The following is a 22,910-nucleotide window of genomic DNA, read 5'->3' as shown; positions in this document are numbered from 1 at the left end:
AAAAAAGGTTGTATTCGGACTCTTAAATTCCACAATTTTCCCAAAGGTTTGCCCACAACCTTTAAATCTGCATTCATAAAGTATTAGATATGGAAGTGCCCCTAAAAATATCTGATCCAGATTTGACAACTGAGGAGTAAAACTCACATATCCTGAAAGTGGGAGTAGGGCTCTTTTTACCATAAAATCTTTCCTTAGAGGATAGTAGAGTGAAACAGACATTATTACCTCATGTACATGTATGACTGCATGATTGATGTGATCCTACAATATGTACAATCAGAAAAATGAGAAATTACATGCCATTTTTGTATGATTTATCCAAATGTATAAATGTACTCTACTGTCATGTACAACTAAGTAGAACAAATAAAAAATTAAAATAAATAAATAAAAATGCAAAATATATTTTTTGTCTTCTTGGAGTAAAGGTCAATATCACCAATATCCCACGTAGCACCTACTTGACTCTGTAAAGAGATCTATGGGGCTTGACTCCTGGGTTCAGCAGGTTAGAACTGTACCTTCACAAGAATGGACACACTGAATGATCTACTCGGGTATTTTAGGATTTGTTTGTTTGTTTGTTTGGGATCCTTGCTTTCTATCTTGTCATTTTTAACTTTCCATTTTAATATCACTATACTCTGTAGGTTGGTGTAATAGTTCATCTAGTGGATGCCTTTACTAGTAGGATAGTACAACCAAAAAGTTTATAGGCTACTGGGTTAGAGAAGGGTGCTGACACATCTGAACCCGTACAACTGGGGAAGTGGGGCCTTCAGAGTTAAGGGAGGAAGCAAGACTGGCTGTGGTCATAGAGTGGCCAGCAAAACTCCTGGTGCAGGGCAGGGATCAACTCTTCACCCCATGCCATGTTGACACTAAGGCAACTAAAAAACTCAGCTGACTGGCAAGGACATGCTGCCATACAGGGGAAGAGTTAACATTTTTTAAGCTCATTTTGGTTAAAAAAAACAAAAGACCCTTTGTTCAGGTTCTGTCTGGGAAGAAGAGGCCTAGGGTTGATTCCAAGTCTCACCTATGAGAGCAGGGAACTTAGCACCCCAAGCCACGAGTCTCAGTGAGATGGTTCCAGTGGGGGTTCCAGTGGGATTTCCTGGCAGGAAGCCAAACAAGCTAAGGGGTGTGGAAATGGCAGTACCCAGACCATCTAGCCCAGACCTGAGACTGGGTACTCTTATTGGGGTGAAAGCAGGGGTCAGCAAGGGCCTGGAAACAAACTTCAGCTGAGAGACAGAGGTGTGTATGGTGGGGAGAAGGGGGTTAGAACCTGGTGTATAGTAACATCTTTGCTGTATTGAGTCTTCCAGTACATAAGTATTATATGTCTCTTCATTTATTTAGATTTTGAATGTCTTTCTACATTTTACAGTTTTTAGCATATAAGAAAATATAATTGCACACATATTATTAGATTTACAACTGTATTTTTAGTATAGTGTTTTTATGCCTTGTTCTACTTTTGAATGAAAAGCTAGGAATAAACAAGACTTCTGAAGAAAGAAATATCAAATATTTGTATGGAAATAGAAAATTTAGAATAAATAGAGGCAATTTTAAATGACTAAAAAACTGGAGTAAATCTGGAGTAAAAAGTTATTGACATTCTAAAGTAACTAGGAGAAATGAAAAAGGTACCAGATCCATTGAAAAAGAAAGTACTATTTAAGTGGATGCTGATACAAAATGGGGGGTTGGTAGGAGGTAAGGGAAGAATGGAGGAACTTTGGATTGTGTAGAGGGAAATGAGGAGGCGGGGGAAAGGAAAGATGGTGGAATGAGACAGACATCATTACTCTACGTACATGTATGTTCACACAAATGGTGTGACTCTATATGGTGCACAACCAGAGAAATGAAAAGTTGTGCTCCATTTGTGTACAATGAATCAAAAATGCATTCTGCTGTCATGTATAACTAAATAGAATAAAAAATAAAAAATAAAGTGCAATATTGCACTGCTATTTCAGACATTTAAAAAAGAAAATACTATTAAAAGAATTAATTCCTTTTATATTAAAAGTAACACAGTAAAGTTGAAAAGAGACAGGGAGAGAGAAAGAGAAGGTTTGGAAGATAAAGTTAATGAAATCTCCCAGGAAGCAGATCACAAAGACCAGGAGATGGAAATGGGACTCAAACAGATTCCAGGTGGTCCAGCAACCAGAGTCATGTTACAGAAGGGAGAACTGAAAAAAAAAAAAAAAAAAAAAAAAAAAGAGGAAAAGTATGAAAAAAAATAATTAAAGAAAAAAATCCCCAAACTGAAGGATATGTATTTTTAAACTAAAATTGCTCATGAAAAAGGCTCACCAGATTTCTTCACATAAACTTCAGAAATTTGCAGTTAGAGAGGATCCTAAAAGATTCAAGAGAGGAAAAAAGAAAAGCACATCTTGGCACAGAATGGGGCTTTTCCACAGTCATATTCCCAACAATGCCAGACAGCAAAGAAAAAAACTCCTTCAAAATTTGAAAGGATAGTGATTTTTAAACTAGAATTCTGTCATCAGCCAAGCTATCGACCAACAATATTTTCAAATATGCAAAGACTTAAAATTTTTACCTCCTGCTCACTCTTTCTCAGGAAGCTGCTGTGAATACGCTACACCCAAACAGAAGACTGAACCAAGAAAACAAAAACAAAGAATTAAAGCAGCAAAAGATTCAGTGTGGGAAGAAGTGAATCCAAGAGTAGGTTATCAACTGTGCCCTGGGCCCAGAGCCACCACTCAGAAGAGAGCAGTATAGAAGGCTCAAGTGGAAAAGGCACCCAACAGGATTCATGATTTTTTTTGAGTTTGGAAAAAAATAAAATTTAGTAAGTTTTGGTAATTCTGATAAAGAGTTTATAAGACCTTCTGAGAATCTGGAGTTCTGCTTGTGATTTTCTTCATTTTCTTCATTCCTATCACTAGTTATTAAATCCAGGAGAGGCAGTAATGAGCAATAGTTATACAGTAAAAGTGATGTGAACATTAATATTATTTCAATAAAAATTATTTGATATTTCTATATGTATAGGAAAGACAGATATGTAAATTAAGAGAAGGGAGGATCGAAAGGATAATAGGAAATAAGACAACTTGGTTTCCTCCTTCTATAACAAGAAATTCAAGCTTTTATTTCTGGTTGAGGTGCAGAAAGTTGTTAAGAGACTGTTCCATCAACCCAACAATGAAACAAGTTGAATAAGCTACTGTAAGGTATAAAGCCGCCGGCCTCTCCCATTACAGGAATTTCCCGCTTCCCAACCACTTATCAATCTGGGCTCCGCCCACCTCTTCCGTTACAGGAATTTCTGGCCTCCCCATCACCTGTCAATCTGCTTCTGCCCTCCTCTTACGATTCAGGAATTTCCGGCTTACAGTTGCCGCCATCTTCCTGCCTCCCACATTACGTCCTAACATGCTATTGGTTCATCAGTCAGCCTGCAAGAATTCTCCTCCGTGATTTGTTCCTTTTAGCCCAGGAGATTCCAATAGCTGGGAGAAGCCATACGCCATCTTTCTCTTTCTTTCGCCCCTTCTTTTCTCCCTGAGCTGACCGCATAAATAAAGTCCCTTGTGTGAGATCTCGAGTCTGCGGAGTGTTTTTCTGGGAGCTATCAGCGAGCCACAACTGCCCCTAACATCTGGTGATGCATTTTGTATTTTTTATTTTTCCTAACAGCTACAAAATCATTGTTTCATTGAATGTCTTAGAGAGCTGAGGATACAAAGAAACCTGGATGAACTCTATCTAGAAGGTTTCTTCCTAGGAGTAAAGACACCTGCTTTCATTCCAGCTAGAGCATCAGAATGAGTGGTAACCTGCCATAGACAGGAGGAAAAAACTGAATTTGTATGATAAATGGTCATGAATGGGCTGTCATATGGATTAGAAGCCTGAGGATCCTCAGGTGTGGGCAAGATGGGGCCTTGGGAGAAACTGCCTCTGAGGCATACAAGGCTTCCCTCAAAAGCAAGGCAGCAGCTGCTGATGGCTAGGGATATCAGGAAACCTACCTTAAGTATAAAGACTCACAAAAGCTATAAGTAAAGGGAGAAAAATGATACCATACTAACACAAATCATAAGAAAACCAGAATGGGTATATTAATATCAGATGAAATGTATTTCAGAGCAAAGAATGTTACTCAGAGATAAAGAAGTTCATTTTATACTGACTGAAAGGTGAATTCATCAAGAGGGTATAGCATTCCTAAATGTTCATGTGCTCAATAACATAGCTTCCGTACACACGAACAAAAGCCAATGCAACTACATGGAAGGGCAGACAGTCTACATTTAAAGTCAGAGATTCCAACATTTGTTCCTCAAAAATTGATAGAACAAGTAGACAGAAAATCAGTAGGTGTAGAGAAGACTTGAAAACAGAATCAACCCATTTGACCTAATTGGCATTCACAAAACACTCTACCCAACAGTTCAAAATACATTTATGTTCACATACACATGTAACTTTTACAAAGAAATACCATGTTTGGAGTCATAAAACAAATTTCAATGATTGTGAAAGAGTCAAGTCATACAAGTATGTTCTCTACAATAGAATTCAATTAGAAATCGATTATGAAACATGTTGTTATGGTTTAGGTATGAGGTGTCCCCCAAAAGCACATGCACAAGGCAATGTAAGAATTTTCAGAGGTGAAACGATGAGATTATGAAATGTGTATTCTAATCAGTGGATTAATCCCCTGATATGGATTAACTGGGCAGTTATGTAGGCATATAGGGTGTGGTTGGAGAAGTAGGTCACTAGGCGTATGCCTTTGGGGTTTATATTTTGTCCTCTCCCCTGCCCTGGCCTCCTTTTTATTTGCCATGTCCTGAACTGCTTCCCTCTACCACACCTTTCTGCAATGATGTTCTTTTTACCTCACCTTGGGCTTGAAGCTATGGGGTTGACTGACCCTGGACTGAACCTCTAAAATCATGAGCCAAAATAAGAACCTGACTTTGTTCTTTTCGGGTCTTTTGGTATAACAGCAGTGAAAAAACTAACTAAAACACATGTTTAGAAAAATCTCCAATTACATGGAAACAAAACAACACACTTCTATATAATCTGTGTGTCAAAGAGGAAATTAGAAACTACTTTAAAATCTAGTAGAATCACAATCCTACTGATGTATCTAAAGCCATTTATAGTGAAATTTATAGTTTGAAATGCTTGTATTAGAAAAATTAAATTCAATGTACTATTTCCACCTTAAGAAACTAGAATAGGAAGAAATTAAACCCAAAGGGAGAAGAGATGAAATATGAAAATAAACAGAAATCAATGAGATGGAAAATGGATACACAATAGAAAAATATCAGCCATGAAATATGTTTATAAAGTTAATATAATTAATAAGCTCTCAGACTATTAAATGAAAAAAAGAGAGAGAACATAAATTATCAACATCAAGAATGGAAAAAGGGGCTGGGGATATAGCTCAGTTGGTAGAGTATTTGCCTTGCAAGCACAAGGCCCTGGGTTCAGCAACTGCCCTAAGTACTTAATGAGACCCTATCTCTAAATAAAATACAAAAAAAGGACTGCATTTAAGTAGTTAAGGTTAAGCACCCCTGGGTTCAATCCCTGGACCAAAAAAAAAAAAAGAATGAAGAAAAGGAAACACTGCAGTTCTTCAGTGTGTTTAAAGGGTGGTAGGGGATATAAGAAAGAAAAAAAGGTATACTAATGTAGGATTCAGTAATTTAATGGAAATAAATTTATTGAAAACTACAACTTACCAAAATGTACAATAGAAGAAATGAAATCTTTAAGTAATCTGATACTTACTACAGAAATCAAATTTATAATTGAATAACTCCTCATAGAAAAGCTCTCAACTCAAATGGTTGACGGCGAGTTAAATCAATAATTTAAAGAAGCAATATCAATGTTATGCAGACTCCTTCAAAAATTAGAGGAGATAAGAATATTCCTCAACATCATTTACAAGGTCAGCATAACCTTGATACCTAAGCCTGGTAATGTTATACATGAAAAGAAAGCTAATGATGAATATTGTATAAACGTGGACGTAAAAAATTATTTCACAGCAGGGCACAGTGGTACACGCCTGGAATCCCAGCAACTCAAGGGACTGAGGCAGGAGGATTACAAGTTTAAGGGCAGCCCGGGCAATTTAGAGAGGCTGTCTCAGGACAGAACAGAATAGAATAAAATAGCCTGGGGTGTAGCTCAGTGCACGAGGTCGCCCTGGGTTCAATCCCCAGCACTGAAAAAAAAATTTTTTCTTTCAGAAAATTAATAACTAAAATCCAGAATACTTAAAAGGAATCGTTCATCATGACCCAATGGTTAGTTTAATGCTTGAAAATTAATCAGTAAAATTCATCACTTCGACAGACTAGAACAGAAAAACCATGTTTGTCTCAATAGATACGTTAAAAAAAAAAAAGAAAATTCAATATCCATTCTTAATTTATAACAATCACACACACACAACTTAAGAAACTGGAAATAGAAGGGAGCTTCTGCAATTCTTTAAAGGAAATCTACAAAGCCCACAATTAACATCACACTTCATGGTAAAAGGATGAATACTTTACCCCTGAGATCAGACTAAGAAGTCCTTTCAAATTCATAAAGGAAGTCCTAACCAATGAAATGAGCCACGAATAAGAGAGGAAAGGTATAGAGAGGAAAAAGGAAGAAGCAAATCTGTCATTTTTAAATCCATCAATAATTCCTAAATTGCAAAAGATTTACACCATGTATCAACTATTCAGACACAGAGATAATTTGAGAAGAAAAGAATTAAGACATTAAATAATCAGGGATTGAGGAATGGTGGTGTAATGAACTGCTTTTTGCTTTATAAGCTTTGTAGTGGTTTTGATTTTTTAACAAGTCTCTATTTTACTTTGATAAAAGCACAAATTAAATTAAAAAGAAAAAGAGAAAAAGTTCTCAGCAGGCATTAAATACATTTATTGAACTTCAACTATTTCTTCAAAGACAATTTCTTTATTTAATAAAGCCTTTTCTCTTGACTTGTCCGCTAGTAAATTAAAGTGTTGACTGAGCTTTGCCCTCTGAAAACAAAGCTTGTGAAATCCAGAAATACTTAAAAATGCAAGCACATTTACAATTATTAATAGACTGTAATCAGGGCTTGGAATAAAAATAAAAATGTAAATTTTAGGCATAATTAATGAGTTTTAAAATTGTTTTTCCTATGGTAAGAATTAAAAGTTTGGGCCTGTGAGCCCTCAAGGGCAAAGAACTAATGCCAACACAAATAATCTATCAATAACAGTACCTATGTACATATATGAACATATATTTATAGTTGTTTGCTTAAATATCTGTATATGTGCATACATTTATTTCCATCTGCTAAATATTTAGCGAAAAACAATTTGATAGGTGTTTATATTTTTACAATTTGTTTTTAAAATTTTCTCTACCCTAAAAAATCCTACTGCTTTAGATTTATGCTACCCACCTCTACTTTTAGTATCAGTTCTTTTAAATACTTGTTAAATGGATGGAGATAGTTGAAGGGATGGAGATAGTTGAAGCACTTTCTGAGTACAAGTATTCAGTATATTCAGGTCAAAGGAAAAAAATCAAGGAAAGGAAGAAATAATGTGCTTTAATTGGGGGACCAAATAGTCCTTAGTTTGACTTTCTCAATTCCTTTGACTTGCCCTATTATTTACATTTTAATAAATATTTTGCTACATTTAGTGAACATAGCCCAAATTCTTTGTTTTTTTTTTTTTTTTTTTTTTTGTATTTCCATAGATTAAAAAGTTTCCCCAAACTCACATAATCAACATTTTGTACGAAGAAGTCAATAACTGCCAAGATGGTAAACCAAGTTTCCCATCAATGAGGCGTACAGTTGTCCTCACGAGGAAGGACACATAAAATTCATGGACAATTTCTCCAGTGAAAGGGGCAGAAATTCTATAATGCAGAGTAGGTGTATTTTGGAAGGCAAACATCCTTCTGCAGTCTTGACTCTTATCCAGTTGGACCATTGTGAGGGTTGTAATGTTAAGTACACCAAAATTTGAAGGTTAAACATGATATCCCCTTTGGTGCATTCAAAAATGGAGCCTTTCAGTTTGAATGTCTCCTCCTCTGAGGCCACTCAATCTAAAGTAGGTCCCCTAGTAGTCTAGATCCCATCTCCCCTTTTGGTTCTTTCCTAGCATTCATTACAATCTGTTATTTTTTTATTTGTTTGAGAATGTAAGTTCCACAAGCTTAGAACCATTATCTGTCTTTTATATTATTCGATGTCCAGTGCCCAGCATAGGGGCTGGCATGACCTTGGCTCTGCCTTATTTAGAATATGTGATTTATAAAATAAAACCTGGAGCTCAATTAGTTAAAATTTATGATTATTAGTGTTATTGTTTTATACTCAGGATATAGTCCTATTTTCATTCAGTGAAAGCTTTATAAAGAAGCTAATCATGGATAAAAGTGCTGTGTACAGTGCTTGGGAGGGAATCAGCATCCAAGTTATCAGTTGTTTGTTTAGTAACCTCCTCTAGTGTAATCCAACAACCACCCTCGAGATCTGAAATGATTTGTCCTTAAACACAGAAATTGGAAGTTATGATAGGCAGATGCAGGTGGTGTGATTCATTAATTTAGCCATTGCTTCACTAATATACTCAGTCATTGACTCAGATGTTCACCTCAGTGATTTCATCATTGTACACTTATCAAATATTTACAATACTTGGTGCTATGCTGCAGTTGAGAGAGAATATGTGCAAAAAAAGGAAAAGTCAATGGAAACTAGGGTAGCTGATTGGAATACCTCAATCATTCCTTCCAAAATTTTGTGGAAATAAATGCTCTTCAAATTACCTTTTCCATAAGCTAAGATTTTTAGGACATTGAATTTCCCTAAAATGAAACCAGACTTTAAAGAAAGACTTGATTAGTTACCAGGACTTTCCAGATTGGGTTGTCTCTCCAATCCACCAATTAAAAATTAGGAGTACTCTGGTTTGGGGAAATCCTGCCAAAATGAGATCTCTTGAGTGTACTAAATATCTTGTTTTTCTTCCATATTTTTTATTGGTGCATTATAATACTGCCTAAAAAATGTTATTTTTAAAAACAACGCTCTGATACAAGGTAGGGATTCATTTGGATGATGGAGATCATCAGTAACCATTATGAAATTTGTAAAATCTTGGGGCATCTACAAATGATAGGAGAATACTATGACTCTAAGTTTCAAGGTTCAGCTAACAGCTAAAAATGCCCACAGTACTTGGAGGGTGACTATGATCTGAGAAGAGTAAAATTGCATGATTTTTCTAAATGGGAAAAATAGGGAAAATAATTACCAAATGTGAAGCTTGAAGTAGGCACTCCTAATATCTTACTACTTAATAACTGCTTTGTCTTTTCTGTAAAGTCACCCATTTTCCTGGAAGTGGAAATGTTGTGTTTTCTATATTCTTGCTACTAATTCATCCCCATTCTTTCTCAGTTATGTAAGTCTCCTCATTTTATGTTCAGAAAGTCTGGCATTCTATCAAATTTCATTTGGGAGAAAGAAACGTCTTTGGAGCTATTAGATCTTCTTGGATCTCAACTGGCCCCTCTCTGTGTGCCCTGTGTAACTGTTTTTGAGATCCCACTAGGATTTGAGGGATTTCCTTCACCTGTTGCATTGGCTCCCTTCACTTGGATTCTGCTGCTTCCTTCCTTTCTATTGATGGAGTACTACATTCTGAATGCTTTTCACTCTTATTTTCTAAACTTTCTATTAGGTGGGACTTTTTCCGTTTTTAATTCTCTGGTATTTCCTTATTTTTAAGGGTGAAAAATCCATCCTGATTGTTTTAAAGATGTTTTTCTCTATGAAGGATGCTAATAAACGTTTTGAGGTATTTTCTTCTGCCTTGTTTTTATTTTTATTTTTCTGTTTATTTTGGTTTTCAAAGTTCACTTTAGAGATTTTCTTGGAAGGTATGGGAATTTTTGGTTGCTCACTGAACACTCAAAGCTCACTGGAAGCTCCATGCCTGTGTTGGGCCTGTCAACCATAGAATTCCCTTTGAGAATCTGCATGGGCTATTGTGTGGGTACTGTGTCAAAAATTCATATCTGAAACCTAATCAGCAAGGTTATGGTATTATAATGAGTTATCTTTGAGAGGTGATGAGGTGATGAAGACTCAGCCTTTGTGAATGATATTAATGCCCTAAGGGTTGGTGGAAACCCTCCAGGGAGCTGCCTTGTTTTACTGACACTTAAATATTGAACTTCAAAACTGTAAGCAATAAATTTTGTAGTTTATAAATTGTCTAATCTAAGGCATTTTGTTATAGCAACTTGAACAAAGTAAGACAGTTGGGAAATCCAGAATGTCAGAATATTTTGGTATTGTTTGGCTGGTTGGCCAGTTTCCCCAGAGAAGACTCACAACCTCCTTCCTGGAAAGTAAAGGTCTCAGGAGGGATTCCCAACAGCTGTGTTTAAGTTTTATCCTGTAAGTGATAACCCCAGTTCATGGTCCTGTACCTTATCCCTTGACAGAATAAACAGCTAACTTTCTGCCAGAGAGAGAGGACTTCAAATCATCTATATAAAGTGGGTGATGCTCTGGGGACCATAATGCTTCTTAAACAGGATTTTGAAGAAAAGATTTATTTATTTATTTATTTTTGTTGTTGTTTTTGCTCCACTGTCACCCCAACTATTGCTGCCAATTCTTGATCCTTGCTAGGAAAATTAAGTTGTTTCTCAGCTTTTCCCACCATCTGCCTAAGTTTAGTTTTTTGTTTTGTTTTGCTTTATGGTTTCTTGATTTCTCAAAGCACTATCTTTACCAATTCTTTTTCTCTGTGCTTTTAGGCTTATACTGTTTTAAACATCTCTTTATGACTGCTTTAATGGGTCTGTCTTTGGCTGAAAGCAAATGTGACATAGTATATAATTTTTTAACGAACAATTAAAAAATAGGCCATTTTAACAAAAAATTCAACCAGATAAAAATCTATGTAAATGAAAACATCCCAAATAATAATAGTTTGTTCAGCGCCTCTGATGGTTTAGGGGCTATGAATTCTGTCATTGACAATAACCCTGTGAAATGATTGGATTGTCATTAGTGTTACTTTGCCATCAAAACTGAAGCACCATGTGAAGTTGTGTGAGAGTCATAGGGTCTAACTAAAAACTTCAGGATGGCTAAAATAAAATTTAAAAAGTAAAATTATAAGCACGATCCAAACATCAAATAAAAAGATAACTCAGATTTCATTTAATGTAGGCAAGTGCTGATTAAACAATTAATGGTATACCTTGCTCTCCAGAAGACATGAATAAAACCATCTGTTCCTTGAAGAATAAGGACTTTGAACTCTAGATGATTGCAATTATTTAAAATGAATCCATTGCCTGTTAGCAAGTGGAAGAACCTTTCTGGATGTTTCTTTTCTTGGTCTTGGATCTCTAATCAAAATTCCCTTTTACTTGCTTGAGATGGTAACCTCGGTTCTCTTGGGGACAATTTGGCTGAGACGCTTGCTCATGAAGCTGAGGATCTTTTAACTCTAGGAAGTTCTACAATCAAGTTAGAGGAAATGGAGTAAATAAAATCCCTGGTGTTGTTACTCATGGTAGCTTTAAGAAAATTAAAATGATCTTTGTGTTCTATTTATGTTTAAGATAATTTGACATTCATTGTAGTTAAAAGTTTTATTTACAAAATTGACAAAATTTGAGTTCTCAGGAAAATACTGGTCAAGAGATAGACATTTGAAGGGGTTTTAAAGGAAATTGAATATATCAAGTTTATAAATAGAGTTTAGGTGTTTAATGATTGTTTAAAGGAATTTGGTCTGTTTAATTTGAGTTGATTAAATATTAATCAAAGGCCATGCTGAAAATTATTGCTGAAATGTTATATTTAGACATAGACTTATAAGACTATTAAGTTAGATTTAAAGACTCAAATCCATAAGTCTCATATAGATATATATTTATTTGGGGGTGGATACCAGGGATTGAACTCAGGGACACTCCATCACTGAGCCACATCCCCAGCTCTATTTTGTGTTTTATTTAGAGACAGCGTCTCACTGAATTGCTTAGTGCCTTGCTTTTGCTGAGATTGCCTTTGAACTCGTGATCCTCCTGCCTCACCTCCTGAGTCGCTGCTCTCATGCCCGGCTTCAGATATATGTATATTTAAAGACCCCTCTTGAGAGGGGTACAATCTCGCCTGTCAGTGCAGCTTAGCAAATCTCAATCGTGAAAGGAAAAGACAAGCAATTCCAGGGGGTGATTTTATGTCTGTGTTGTTCGTATTGAACATTAGATACTCTTTAGGGGTAACGTTTAACCATGGGTAGCTATTGCTGGAAATTAGCTTATTATTGAAATTAGAAGGAGCATATGTAAAACATAATGATAGCACTTGGGGAACAAGACCCAGTTAAAAACTCAGTGCGGGTTATTGCAAGTGGGGACAGAAGAACAATTAGAATATTCATTAACTGTTTCTATTGATGCTACTACCAACAAATCTTAATATTTAAGTAAAAGCCTCTTCTTTGATTATAGCCGAAATAAATAAAAGTGTGTTTGCAATTACCAACTAGGTTTAAATTTGTGAATCTTGAATCTTACACCAGGGAGCCTGAGTCAACAGCCTCTTTTATGAATTAATAACACTAATGAGAGAGTCTGGTTAGGAAAAGAGGACGGACTTTCAGTTCTTAACGATTAAGTTCCAGAACTGACATTTTTTCTTTTTTTAATGTTATGTGATGCTGAGTGAAGGATAATCCCTTTTACACTCAGGATTGTGAAATGGGGATAAAAGTGCTTACCCTTCAGAACCACGAGGACTAGAAATGATCCAGTAAATCATTTAACCCAGGGCTTAGAACAAAGGACACCGTAAATGATAGCCATTGTTAAACTATTGTCTTCAAGAATGTAGACCTCAACTAAATAATGTATTCATTGTAAAATTTTCTTTGTAGTATTAGATATTTATCTGTTGCAAAATGCCTTGTTAATGTAGAAAATATCTTTTGGTAGAGAGGCATGGGGGGGGAGTCATTTATCAAGAAATTAAATCAAACATTGAAAAGATTCAGTCTTGCATTCTGCATAACAGAAGTTAGACTCTGATAGATAAGAGGAAAAGATTCTCTTTCATGGCAATACCTTTAGGACAAAAGTGTTTTCATTTGAATAGTATCCTAGATAAAAAGCCCAGAGGTTTTATCTCTGTCTCAGCTGGGTCTCCCAGTCACTGGGTATGCTTTTTCATATACTGAGAATATCAGGATGTCTGTGTGCTCTTGCATTTCTGCCAGGCAATTGTGGTAAAGTGATGTCCTGGCTTCATGGTATTACCTTGAAAGTTTTAGTAAGAGTAGATACTGATGCTGAAAATTTTCATTAAAAGGGAGATTCTTGTATGTGTTGTTGCAGAGACTAACCAATCTTTCCAGGGCAGGGAATGAGCAGAGACATATGTAAGCTTGTGGCACTTCTCTTGACCCCACTATTAGCTTACCAGTCATTTTCTCTGTCCCATCCATCTGTTCCTTGACTTAAGGATGATTGTAACATTTTTTCCAAGCAACCTCTAGGAACAAAATCACTGAATACAATTGAAAAATGAATGAGATAGTATTGGGAAAAAATTTTTGAAATATTTAGATAAATATCATATATATTTGGTATCAGTCAATTTTCTGTTACTATAGCAAAATACCCGAGAGAATCAACTCATAAAGAGAAAAGGTTTATTTTGGCTCACATTTTTGGAAGTTCCAGTCCAAAGCAATTGATCCCTTTGCCTTGGGCATGTGATGAGGCAGCACATCATGGCAGAAGTGCATGATAGAACTAAAAGTGCTTACCTCATGGCTAGGAGATAAGGAGGATGGAACAGGATTCTCAGAATCTCCTTCAATGACACGTCTCCCACCCAATAATCTGAAGGACAACCCACTAGGCCCCTCTGACCAGAGATTCTACTACCTCCCCATAATGCCACCCTGAGACCAAGCCTTCAACAATTTATGAACCTTTGGGGAACATTTACTATCCAAACTATAGCAGATATCTATACACTGTGGTTTTTGGTATGTGTAAGTACATGTTTATTTGCAGTATTGCTATTATTGATTAGAGAAAAAAAATAATCTACCAGATCCATTAACTTTCAAAAGAAATAAAGGCAGGCATGGTGAAGGTCTAAGATCTGATAAATCTGAGCAGAGTCCTTCATTCATTCTGACCACTTGTCATGTTCTAGACACTTTGCTATTTCAGATAAAACAATAAGACACTAATACTGTCCTGGGTGCCTGACCTGGAGGAATCTTGATCCAAGGGAGAAAACTGGCACCTAAATAAATCAGTCAGACACAATGTGGTGCTTGTAATGATAAAAGCAGAGAGGACCAGTCCCAGGAGTATCTGACAACTGCACTGAGTGACAGAGGGTGAGTGGAGAGGAGCTGAGAGGGCATACTAGGTGCAGACAGAACAGGAAAGGCACAGAGTAAGAAAAAGTGGGTATGTGTGCAGGAAGCCTCAAGCAATTTGTGTTGCTGGAGAGTGGGGCAGAAAGCTGGGAATAATGAGGAACAGGGGTGCTGGTTGTGTCTGCCCTTCTAAGAAGCTCATATTTTATCTTAGAAATACTGAAGAATTTAGGAGAATGGGAGTAACTATTCCCCTTTGAACTCTCTTCTACAAAAATAAATGAATAAATAAAGTACTTGTACAAGGACATTTATTACAGCATTCTCTTTAACAACAAAAATTTGAGAACAATCTGCCTATTAGAAATAGTTAAACCATGAAACATTCAGACTATGAAATACCAAGCAGACATTAAAAGAACAAAGTACCTTTGTAAAGAAGGAAATGTAATGCTGTCCAAGATACATTGTTCAATGAAGAAAAAAATAGGCCAAAAAAAAAAAACTATGGTATGGTATGATCTCATTTGTATAAGAAAACAACAACAAAGGATTCTTTCTCTCCAAAGGATTCTTTCTCTCCATTTCGTTTATCTTTGTTTCATCTCTGATTCTCTGTGTGTGTGTCAACTTTATTCTGGCCCCCAGCCTCAGCTTTTCCACTCACCAAGAAAAGCAAATTTTGTGTCTTACATCTCCAGCCATGGAGAGAGGTCAATTCCATTCTTTGAGCCTGAGTCCAGTAACCACAGGAAAAGACTCTCAATATAAACCAATTAACTGTGGCCTGAGTAGAGAGACCAAAGAAAAACATGGTAGTTCCTTGGGTGGGAGGTATTTTATTGGTAAATAAAATTTATAGAAGGCCATTGGTTTGACTGAGTCCCAGTGGTAGGCTCAAATGGCCAAACCAAAATGGAGTCACTCCTGCTGAAGTTCCACATCACCAAGTCAAAACCAAGTTGTTTGTATAGTCTGAAATATCAGAAGAGTGAGAGATAATTACCAAATCCCTAAACATGCCAGTTTTAGCAGACATGGAAAAGGATTGTTTAACCTCTGCCTTAACCTTTGCAAGGAAAGTGTCTTTGAAATAACCAATGTGCTTTTTGTGCTGTACTCAGCTGTCTCTGTTTATAAAACAAACCTTTTCTGTCTAGGTCATTGGAACACTGGTTCCATAAAATGGAATGAGGTGTAGCCTGATTCTAGAATCATTTAACAACAGCCAGTTAAGATCTTAAAACTAGCCAGGTATGGCGATGCACACCTGTAATCCCAGCAGCTCAGGAGACTGAGACAGAAGGATCGTGAGTTCAAGGTCAACCTTAGCAACTTAGCGAGGTCCTCAGCAACTCAGTGAGACTCTGTTTCTAAATAAAATATAAAAAGGGCTGGGGATGTGGCTCAGTGATTAAGTGCCCCTGGATTCATTCTCCAGTACAAAAGAAAAGTCCTAAAACTTAATTTTTTGTACTTTTGTCTTTAGACATCATGGAGCGGCAATTCTCAGAAGGAAGGAGAAGGAAAGTAGTTAGGGATAGAAAAGGGGAAAAAACTACAGACTTACTGCTAACTATACCTGTATTACTCTGTTTTCTATAAGCAGCATTTATTATTTTATAACATTTTAGTGGGAAAATAGGGTGGAAAAGGAAACCATTGGTCTCCGTTGGGCCTGTGGTGGCCCAGGTGAGTCCATCACTGACCAATCTCAGGTGGATTTCTGAGAAATGCTCAGGAGTAAAATTGACTGGTCAGGGTGCTTAATGTAGGTAGAAGGCAAGAGAGAGACAGAGAAGCCAAGGACAATGACAAAGTGACACCAAGGTTCTGATGGAGGATGGTAGAGACTAGAGAAGAAGGGAGTTTTCATGGAGAAGTCTTCATTTCCTGGACAGGTTGAGGCAGAAACATCTGAGACACATGGGAGGAGTGAGTCAGGTGCTCCCCTATGGCAATTTGAGGCAGACCAAACTAGAGAGCTGGAGCAGAGAGTAAGGTGGATTGATGGGAATCAGTAAGGTGGATTGATGGGAATCAGAGCCCACCGATGGACCAAAACTTACTGTGCATGACTCCCAGAAATAGATAAGCAGCAGCTAGGAGAGGAGATCATCTTTTTTCATATAATGATGGGCTTGCCTATGAAAGGGGCAAACACCCAATACTCTACTCCTAGTCATTATAGAGTCAGGGTCCATATAATGACTTCTGGGTCAATAATGGACCCTATATATGGCAGTGGTTCCATAAGACTATAGTGGTGTTGAAAAGTTCCTATTGCCTAGTGACATTATAGCTATCATAATGTCACGGTGCAATGCATTACTTACCTGTTCATGATGATGCTGTTGTAAACAAACCTATCGTACTGCCAGTTGTATAAAATAATAGTACGTAATACTAGATGATGATAAGCCACTTTGTTACTGGTTTATGTATTTACTATACTTTTTATCATTATTTTAACCCTGTGTGTGAGAGGGACAGAGGGGGCAGGGTAGAAATGAAGCCTTTCTATGCTGTCCAGGCTATCCTTACACTCCCAGGCTGAAGGGATCCTTCTCCATAGCCTCCCAAGTAGCCATGCCCAGATTTTATTCTTATTTTAGAACATACTCTTTCTGCTTGTTGAGAGAGACAGAGACAGATGAAGAGAGAGATCTCATTGGCAACATTTCTTGTGTTACACTCATATCAGCTCATACACCTGAGGCTTACATCTCTTGATGGCATCCAGAGGCCAAGGTTGAGTGACTGACCTATACCATCTAGGTTAGTGCCGATGCATCCTATGATGCTTGCATTATGAAATCACCTGATGAAGAAAGCACTTCTCAAAACTTGTCCCATCTAAAGGGTCCATGATTGTAGCGGTAGCTAAAACTACCCAGGAGCATCTCAGGCACAAGAACTGTTTTGAGTTTCAAGCACTCTGTAGCTAGAAAACTGTCACTGTGAGGCCAGCTCTGGGCCTGGTGGCTCATCACACAGGTCACTCTGCTAAGTGGGCAGAGCTAATCCAATAAAGCCTCAACCCTTCAACTGCCTTCCTCTTCAGAGAACGCAACACATTAGAGACTAAAACATTATTCATCTTTCCTAAAATCACCTCTGGTAACAACTGTCTTAGTTCAGATTTCCTGGAAATAGACCCCAATACAGATTTGTGTGGAGGAGTTTTATTAGGGAGTTGTATAATAAAGAATTTTTCTGCTTTGTCCTGAGTTACTGGCACAGAACTTCAAAAAACCTGAGAATTTCCTGGATTGATAGGAATGTCTTTGTTATGCTAATGAGATGATTCACTCAAATGAGTACCCAACAGCTTAAGAATGGAAGTTGGTCTCAGAAGGGACCAATCATGTGATTAAAGGTTTGGGACTTTAAACTAGGCCAAACTTTAAGAAGGTTAAGGAGACTAGAGATTGAGTTTGTGTGCCCAATAATTTAGTTATTCATGCCTACCTAATGAAATCCCTCACACAACTCTAGACCCAAGGCTCAGTGGAACTTTGTGTCAATCATACATTAATGTTCTGACGGTGGAACATCCTGATTTCATGAGAAAGCACAGAGCCTTCATGTTCCCTCCCAAATCTTGCTGCATGCTTCTCTCCATTTGGCTCTATCGATCTTTTGTAATAAAACTGTAATATCAAGTAGAGTGATTTCCTGGGTTCTGTGAGTCATTCTAGTGAATTAGCAAATCTGAGAGTAATGAGAACCCTCAAATTTGCAGTCAGATGGTCAGAAGTACAAGTGACCTGGAGACCCCTGAGATTTACAGCTGTCATCTGATATGAGCAGAGAATTGTGGCACATTTCACCTTTAACTTGTGCAGATTTATAAGTCTGCATATAATATTTTGAGACAAAACTTTCTAATTAGTTGCATATTTCTGCAGTTCGTTCTGACTGCCACTTCACAGTTCTTTGGTTATAACACAGTTTATTCATTTAGTCTCTTATTCATAACATTTGAGATTATTTCCATGTTTTTGCTAAATCATATTGTTAAGAATGAACATGTGCATAAATTTTTCTTCAGTATGAACCTAGGTAGGATGAATTGTTGGATCATATCAATCTTCAATTTAGGAGATAATGCCAAACTATTTTACTGTCTCATCAACAATGTAAAAGAAAGCCTGTAAATGCATATACCCTCTAACACTTGAGTAACTGAATCTAATTAGTTTCCATTTTAGTGAGTGCAAAGTCAAAACACAGAACCAGGAGATAAAAGTGGAGAATGTTTTATTACCTGCAGCAGGCAAGGAGAGCACTTGGATTATTTGCAAAGCAATACTCTCCCCAAGCAAAGGAAGCATGGGGATTTTATCCAGAGAGCCTCTACATTTTGATAAAGGAAAGCGTGTGTAGGGATGGGTACATTTCTGAGCATGCTCAGTTAAAATGATAGATCATATGTTTAAAAAGGAAAGATTGTGAGCAAATAATTGTTCAACATTATAATGAGCCAAGTTTACTCTTGGTGACCTAAAAGAATGACCTGGGTGACTCAGTGATCTTAGCTGATTCTTTGTTGGTTTCTCCAAAGAGTTTTAGCTAAAACAAAAAGAAAAAACAACTTTAAAGTTGTATTAACAGACTTTTAAATGGTGGCAGCTTTCCCCCTTAGAATCATAGGAGCTTGCCCCTAAGGGTGCCTGCATCACTTAGCAACTAATTTGGTATTATTAGACATTGTCATTTCTTACAATTGAATGGGTAAAAGATGTAATCTCACTGTGATCTTGATTTTTATTTCCTTGATTTCTAATAATGTTGAATATCTTTCTATACCTTTATTGTCCCCAATTCTTCTGAGAAATGTTTATATATCTTTTCTATATCTTATTCCTTACTACATCTTATAATGAAGATCAATTTCTGTCTGAAGTTCCTCCTTTAGCATACTGCCGATGGCAAACTTTTTCCTCTTTGTTTCTGGAAAGGTTTTCGTTTTTGCCCTCATTATGGAAAGATAATTTCACCATGTATAGAATTTTTGGTTGATAGTTACTATCATTCAGCACACTGAGGATATTAGTCCATGATTTATTAGCTTCTACTCTTGTAGTTGTGAAGTTGGCTATGAATTTAATTGCAGCTCCTATAAGAACAATCATTTTTTCCTTCATTTTTTTTCTTTTCCTTTGTTCCTGTGTATTTTATATTATGATGTTTCTAGGTGTGTTTTATTTTATTTTGTTTTTAGCTAAACTTTTGGGGGTTCTTTGGAATTACTGATCCTGCAGTTGGCTCTCTTGCATTAGTTATGGAAATTTTTCTGTCACCTCTTCAAATGTGGCATTGATTTTCAGTCTCTCTTTTCTTGCCTTCTGGAATTCCAACCTGTTATAAATAAGGCTTTCTCATTCTATCCTCCAAGCTTCTTAACCACTCTTCCATATATATCTATTTCTTTATTTTTCTGACCTATATTTTGGATAATTTCATCTGATCTACATTCTAGGTGGGTAATTTTCTCTTTAGCTAAGTCTAATCTGCTTTTAAATCTATCCACTAAACTCTATTTTAATTATTACACTTTCATTTCTGGACATTCTATTGGTTTCATTTTTAAAGTTTATTGATTAATCTTTTTAGTTTTTGTTCCCTGAAAACATGTACAGAGAACATGTACTTGCATTTAACTTTCTAAATACACTAAACATTGTTATTCTATATAATTTCTAACAATTGCAATATCCAGAGACTTTGACAATCTATTTGGCTAATTTTTTTATGTCTGTAAGATCTTGTTCTTTGTAACTTACTTCCTGGTATACATATGGTAATTCTTGACTTTGAAATGCTTTTTTATTTTTCTTGGAAATTTGTGAGAATTACTAGAATAAAGCTGCATTCCTCCAGCAAATTAACATAAAAAATCAATAGTATTTATATAAACAAGTGAAAAAAATCACCATATTGTCAGTAGATTCCAATAGGAGAAAAGTTAATTATTAACAATAGTACAATAACCAAAAAGGAAAAACATCTAGGGATAAACTCAAGAATCATACAGGCACTAAAAGAAGAAACATATTTAAATGTTTCTGAAGAAAAACAGCAAAATGTAATAAATGTTGAGTGGGAAGATTTAGTGTCATAGATGTGGCACCTCACATCAGTGGGAAAGAAATAGATTATTTGATAAATGGTGTTGAAAAAGAAAATAGGCATTTGGAAAAAAAACTCACTACTTAACTCACACTTTTATCAAAATAAATTCAATATAAATAAAAAACAGGTGTAATAAATGAAATCATAAAATTACTATAAGAAACTAATTGATTCCCCCCAGAATGAAGAAGTCGTTATAAAAATGATATGAAACCCAATGTTGTTGAGTTTGACAATGTAAAAATAGAGAGAAAATTTCCTGCTTGGCAAAATAATTTTAAGTAAGGAAACAAATAATTATGTGGGAAAAAATCTTTAATTCATATTAGAGTCAGAGGGTTTACTTCCAGCATCTAATAAAGCTCTAACAAATGAAATATAAAAATGTCATAATCAAAGTGAAGATTAACAAAAGGATTTATACATGTAGTTCATATAAAAGGAAATACAGATGCTGTCTGAATATAAGAAGAGGTTCTTAATTTCACTCATGGTAAGAAACATTTTAGAAAACCATCAAAAGAATAATCTTACCTTATTATATGGGCAGAAGTATAAACAACAAAAAAGGAAAGTATTAGCAAGGGTGGAATAAACAGGCAGAGCATGGATTGCTGGTAGGAGTGTAAATTAGTGTAACATCTTTGGGTAGCAATTTGCCATTATTTATCAAATTACTACAAGTAACTTCACTTTTTGAAGCAGAAATTCCAACTCTAGGAATTTATTCCACAGATGCTCACATATGTATGAAATGGTATATATGTACTTTTATTCATTGTACCTGACATGGTTTAGATGTGTTTGTCCTGCAAGGGCTCATGTGTTGGAGGTGGTAGAACCTTTAACAGATGGTACCTACCTTGCTAGAGGCTACCAGGTTTTGATGGGGTTATGCTCTTGAAAGGGATTAAAATTATTCTCATAGGACCCTGTGTTAGTTCTATTGAAACCATGTCAAAACCATGAGCCTGACTCATAACCCTCTGGCTTCCTGTCTTGTGATGTGATCTCTCTCTTTCTCTCTCTCTCTCTCTCTCTCTCTCTCTCTCTCTCTCTCTCTCTCTCTCTCTATCTCTCTCATACACACACACACAGGTTTCATCTGTTTATAGGCTTTGAAAGAGGACTACATGATGGAGCTGCTGGATCTTGGACCTTCAGCCTCCAAAATTGTGAGCTAAACAAACCTCTTTTCTTTGTAAGTATCCAGTTCTAGGATTTCATTATATGGATCAAAAACAGACTAATGAAGTACACTTAGTAATTGTGGTAAAATATTGGAAGGAAACTAAATACCCTTTAACAGGAAACTGTTTGATATATTACAGTACCTGTATACAGTGGAATATTATGCAGTTATTCCTTAAAGAATAAGGAAATTATGGGTTGATGTATAAAAATATTCAAAAGTATTAAATAAAAAATAAGGTATAAAGGAGAATATGGAGTATGAATTCATTTGTGTAAAAAACTGGAAAAGAATACTTATGTATATTTGTATGTGTATATTATATTTCTGGAAAAAAGAGAAATTGAAAATGTTAAAGGGAAACTACATGTCTGAGGAACAAAGATGTGGAAGGGAAATTTGTTACCCTTTGAATCTTTTAAATTTTGACTGTGATTATGTGACTACATTACTTATTCTAAAACTATATTAACTTTCTCTAAAAAAGAAAATCCCAACTATAGCTTTGAAAGAGCTAAAAATATTTCCTATGAGAAAAAAAAAATTCTGCCCAACATTACTGTTATGATTTTTCAAGAAGAGAGAAGGTAGAGTATGACATGGCCTATCTCAAAGTCTAAAATTAAACATCAGTTTCTCAGTTGATTGGAATCCAATTTCAATGGAAAGTTCTGATATTTCTATGGCTGCCATCTGGTTGGCATGGGCTCCAGAGCCTGGAATAAAACCAACACTTGTGGAATCTTGGAGAGAGAGTCACTGTAGTGGTAAAGTAAGAGGCTGAGCAGGTAGGACAATGAAGAAAATACTTTATGGAGAACAGTAGTTTCCTAAGTCAACTAAGTCCTAGACTTTCAGTGTCATTGTCAACCTGATCTCTTACTTATCTTTCCATAGAGTGTTGCTAAATATTTGACCAAGTATCTTAGGAAAACATCATCTCAAAGAATAAAATCTTGGACTGGGGGCATAGCCCTGTTGGTAGAGTGCTTGCCTTGCATGCACAAGGCCCTGGGTTCAATCCCCAGCACTATATATATATATATATATATATATATATAAATATATATAATATATATATAATATATATAAAAATA

This window comes from Sciurus carolinensis, chromosome 4 (assembly GCF_902686445.1).
Source record: "Sciurus carolinensis chromosome 4, mSciCar1.2, whole genome shotgun sequence".
Lineage (NCBI taxonomy): Eukaryota > Metazoa > Chordata > Mammalia > Rodentia > Sciuridae > Sciurus > Sciurus carolinensis.
The sequence above is the reverse complement of the archived record's forward strand: the minus strand, read 5'-3'. Positions refer to the sequence as shown.